Below are 6,000 nucleotides of genomic sequence, written 5' to 3' on the forward strand. Positions count from 1 at the left end.
ACATCGAATTTATAGCTAATAACGTTAGCTTATAAAAATACTTTTTTCAAATAATTGTACTCATTGTATGTCTATTCATAAAAGTTGCCAATTGATATAAAACAAATATATACCATTTATATGAAACTAATACCCCAATCAAAAATTAAAAATTATCCAATCAACATGGCATATTAAAAAAATTATAATCAATGTAATGTATATATTTACACCCAACCAACATTTTCCAACCTTAAGGTGTAGCAAATGATAATACATAATCAGACCACTCTTTACGGATTTCATTAAGTTCATCTTTTATGAAGCTTCATTTACTTTCCTACTATAAAAAATAAATTAAAAGTACATGTTAATAAACGAGCACAAAGTTTAGCTTTTTTAATTGAAAGATATTATTATTATATGGAATTAATACTAACCTTGAATGGCGTGATCATAAAATCATATAAAACTATTTTTTTCATAAAACAAAGGATGTAATATTCATATATCAGTAACACCTGGTTACGAGGTATCTGAAAAATAAATTTTATAGGTTTATGAAACATTTTATCTAAACAAACTCGGCATAAAAGAATACATTTCACATTTATTGATAATGACACCTAATTTATCTTTGCTTTCTTATCAACTGCAGACATTCCCCTAAATTAAACAAAAAAAAGTAGTTAATACAAAAATAAAAGTAATTATGAAAAAGCACAAGACAATATGATAACATGTAATACCGCTTTATTAAATTTTGAATATCAGGGTTAGGCATCGTTGTTGGTTGAGCAAAATTAAATAAGTATGGCATAAAGGAATCGGTATCAATTACAATAAGCTGCTAATGATGCCTGTAAAATAATAGCCCTCATACCACAAAGATTAGGCATCATCTTATATGACATCAAAGTTGGAATAATTAGTTTTACAAATATAACTTATGCAATATTATACAGCACCAGAAAATAATCGGCCCATTTTTATATGCATTGACCCATATGACGAGCACGAATAAAGACAATAAGGTCAATGAATCTGAATCTATGAGCCATTTGTCTTGCCTTGATCTCTCTATATAGGAAGCTGCACAAAAACAATCAACATTACTAGTTAGTAATACACCTTAATATAGATTAATAGATATTGACTTTGAATATTTAAATTTATATGCTAACCTCATATAAGCAACAATATTAGAAGCTGATATTTTATCCAGGTACAACTTGCCTCAATCTCAAGCCCCCTTAATGTAAGAAATTGATGGATGATGAAATAACCTATCCTCGAATTCAATGGTAATGACGTTTCCTTTGAATAAATGATTAAGTCCATAATTAAATAATGCATCAATGACAGCCTCAGCAAGGGCCATCCTCTGAGTCGTAACATCCTGCTATAATATATAATGAAATATAAGTATTAAAACCAAATCAATAAATATAAAATACAAATAAATATTAAATGAATAAACAAAATGAAAATAATGAGTGATACCAAAGTTTGTTTTTGCTAACAAACTTGATTCGCGAAAGTTTGTCCTTACTAGATGTTAATAATTAACTACCCTCTAAGCATGTTGGCTACATTGCTGCCAATATTGCCTCCAAAGCTATGAGTCATTGTTGTTAATCGTTTAGGCGTTACTTTTGCTCATCAAGTCTTTGCTATTATTGTTGAATGATTACTTCATATTCTGCATTCTTCATTGGAGGGGGTTTGGGTTGATTATTGAATAACTTTGATGGCAATACAAATCTACCAACCCAATGAATTCGACCATGTTTTTCTTTCAATCCTAATGCTAAAGATAAGGAATCTTTGCCATAACCAGTTGGCAGTTCAAATTTAGTTGCAAAATCATCCTGAAAGATAATAATAAGATGGTGCATAACAATAAAGTTGTACAAGTTTATAGTCATGCATACAAGCACAAAGCCAATCATATATGATAAATTGATTCGTTATAAATATAATCTTTTTAGCTATATCTTTGGTTGCTTAATTTGTGAATGATCCATCTTTCTGCATATATCCTTGTTTCCACATATCCTATATAGCAACTTCACTGCCAGAGTTATATGATTCCTAATAAATTAATGTTATATAAGACTTAGAATCTATCAAATGACTATTCATAAATATTCATATATAAGTATATAACAAGTCTGTGAATACTTACAAGATCATGCTTGACATTTGTATAATCCTTTCTCAATGTCCAATGGTGATCTACTTGTTTAGCCCAAATGTTTTTTTGTTGTTCTTTGTTTTTTGAAAAAGAAAAAAATAAGGTATGTCACATATTAAGATATCGAATTTATTACATAAAATATTACAAACAATTAACATAATGGGTATGTATACCGAGAATTCTTTTAATAGCCAATCTCGAACAAAATACAATAAATCTTGATAACTGATAACATCTGCATATGATAATGGAGGATCAGCCAACAAATCACTATTATTAACAAATAGTAAAATATATTAGGTCGTCAATATGCTTTTAAAGTCTCTAAATGCTTTCCCAACCGATTGTAATACGAGCTTTTTATATTCATTTAGGACGTCAAACCGTTCTTAAGAAACTTAAAACAATAGTATGGACACATTGCATTTCAATTAAATGATCATTTAACAAATTTAAGGTGATTGTTGAATAAACATGCCACACTCGACTTCTATATACAGTCATTTTGATCATCAGGAACTCTTCGTCAATTATAGTATGTAATAAAATACTACTACATATAACCGTTCCAATATGACTAGCCAATTTGGCAGCACCATCAGATACAAACTACCCACTTTGATTGAAGTTGATGTAAATTTTCATATCAGTCGCTTTAATTTTTTTACCACATCCCCTTGCTTTTCTTTTTTTTCACTATGGTGTGTTTTCTTCATGTTTAGTAATAGGAGACATATGTTCTTTGGATTCCATAATACCTATATTTTGATCATAATTATACAAAATACACCAAAATATCTCTCTTAATTTCACACAATAAAAAATAACCAATATCTACTACAATTATTAGACCAATATACATAAAACATCCTAAAACTAAAAATATTTTACGGGTACAAGTCATACTGTGATTCCTACCTTAAGTAAGAGTTTCATGCAAAACAAATGATAAGTATAAAAATACCTATAAGTTCCATAAAACCATTCAGCAAACCACAATACTTAAACCAAACAACAACCTAAACACTATACATGTAATGAAGGGAGGTTGGTTGATTAGGGTGACAGTGGAATATAAATAAAAATACAAAAATATATATAGTAAGGAAAAAAAATACTTATATCGAAGAATATAAATAATAACAAAATAGATAAAATACGCATATACCGATAAAAAGAAAGATATGACGGCATTAAGTTGTTACGATCAATAACGATGATAGAGAGGAAAAAACCAATAGGCAAACTAAATAGGTTGATGGTTTAGAGGTTGGTTCCAATGTAGCTTTTAATCGTTCACTGAATTAGCCATTTGGTTTTTCAAAGTTCAAGAATGGGGATTGAATCTTTAAAAATGATCATTTAGGGCATTTTTCTAAAAAAAAAAAAAAAGGCTTATATGATCTTTTATACTATTAAAAAGGGTTATTTTCGGTATTTTCTAGCCAAAAATGTCTTAAATAATCTCGTTAGAAATTTTTGTAAAGGATTATTTAAGGCATTTTTGGGCAAAAAATACCTTAAATAATTCTTGTAAAAAATTAAAGGAGGATTATTTAAGGTGTCTTCTATCTAAAAACACCTTGAATAATCACATTCAATTTTTTAAGGGATTATTTAAAGCGTTTTCTACCAAAAAATGCCTTAAATAATCCTTTACAAAAATTTCTATGGAGATTATTTAAGGCATTTTCTATTTAAAATGCCTTAAATAATTATTTACACAAAATTGTATGGGAATTATTTAAGGTATTTTTGGTCAGAAAACATCTTGAATAATCTCATTTAATTTTTTTTACGTTTATTTAAAACATTTTTTGGCCAAAAATGCCTTAAAAAAATATATATTCAAAAATTTTTACAGGGATTATTTAAGGCATTTTATGGCCAGAAAATGCTTTGAATAATCCTATTCAATTTTTTTAGGGATTATTTAAGGAATTTTCTACCCAAAAACGCCTTAAATAATCCATGTAACAAATTTTTTAAAAGATTATTCAAGGTATTTTTTGCCAAAACACACCTTAAATAATCTCTAAAAAAAATTGAATGGGATTATTTACGGCATTCTATAGGCTAAAACGCCTTAAATAATCCAATAAAAAATTTAATAGCGATTAAGACATTTTTGGCTAGATAACACCTTAAATAATCTTAATAAATTTGGGATAAGACTGTTTAAAGCATTTTTATCAGAAAATGACTTTAATAATTTCATTCAATTTTTTAGGAGATTATTTAAGGCTTTTTTGGCCAAAAGATTATTCAATATGTTTTTATTTAAGGTAGTTTTGGCTAGAGAACACCTTAAATAATCCCATAAAAATTGAATATGTTTATTTAAGGTGTTTTTGGCAAAAAAAAACTTAAATAATTCAATTATATTTTATAATCCAATTATATCAAATTCTTTTACCTAAAAAAATATTAAAATGCCTTAATTGTTTATATTTTATAAATAAAAAATCAATCAAATAAAATATTTGTCTTTTTTAGCTGCGAAAGGCATAATTTGTCATTTGGTTATTAGAATTTTTAATAAATATCAAGGAGATTATAGTAATTATTAAAAAATTACCATACGTGGATTCCTTCTAATCAAATAAGTGAAATTGAATACAAGATGCCTTTAAATTAAAGAAACCCCCAGGTATCGTACTTTTCTAGGAATCACATTTTCCCTTAAAATTTATGATTCTGTGAACCAAACGCCCCATAAAAGTAATTTGCTTCAAATTTAAGCCTTACGACCTGGACCATTGGTATAGCCCACCTCAATGTCTTAATCAACTTTCCTTCCATCTGCAAATAAAGTCCAACGATGTATAAATTTCATACAAACTAGATCTAAACCGCGCTTTCATATGAGATTATTTTTTATTTTTTAAATTATATTTTAAAAATGAAAAAAATAAAAATTTTGTATCAAATTTTAATAGATGATAATATTTAAATAAATATAAATGTATTTATTTTTAATATAAATTTTAACTTAATTATATATAATTTTTTTATTAAATTAAGGCATTAAATAGTATTTTTATTAATATAATCATATATATATAAATATGAATTAAATATATAATTAAATATATTCTTTTATATTAGCTCGAGAAAAGTTGGGCAAAATGTCCTAAATTCAATCCCGAATTAATCAAATTGTTCAAAAGATAGAACTTAACTCAATTCTTAAACTATATTTAGATTGAGAGGAGGTAAAAGAAAAGAAGGGAAAGAAAAGGAAAGTAAGGGAAATAAAGAAACATTTTTCTTATTTGGTTTGTCATTTACATTGTAATAAAAGAAAAGAACTTGAGCATCCCTCTATTTCTTTAAAAAGTTCTAAGTTTTAGTTATCTCAAATTAGAGTAAATATGAAGAAAAAAATTAAAAATTTTTAAATATAAAATAATTTTTATGCATTTATTATATTTTGTTATTTTTAAAGAATACTATTATAATATTCAAGCTTAACTGTTGATGTTGCCTTTAAATTTTTTGCATCTCATTCCTCAATTTTTTTTTTTTCAAAAGCTTTGAATTCTATACATTTTTATTTATGCTTAGGTCTTATGTTTTTTATTTTTTTTTACATTTTGTTATCATTTCACAATTTTTAAATAATAAAATTAAAAGAACATGACGAAATATGTACAACTATAGGAAAATGCTAATATCTAAGCAAATTTATGGTTAATTATGTTTTAATAATAAATATTTAAGTTTTTAGTGTTCTCAATTACATATTAATTTTGAAAAAAATATATTGTATTACAAAAATATTTCCAAAATTTTATTTTTATGAATTAATTATTAATAAT

This window comes from Durio zibethinus, chromosome 3, assembly GCF_047325235.1.
Source record: "Durio zibethinus cultivar Kanyao isolate XHJ-2024 chromosome 3, ASM4732523v1, whole genome shotgun sequence".
Lineage (NCBI taxonomy): Eukaryota > Viridiplantae > Streptophyta > Magnoliopsida > Malvales > Malvaceae > Durio > Durio zibethinus.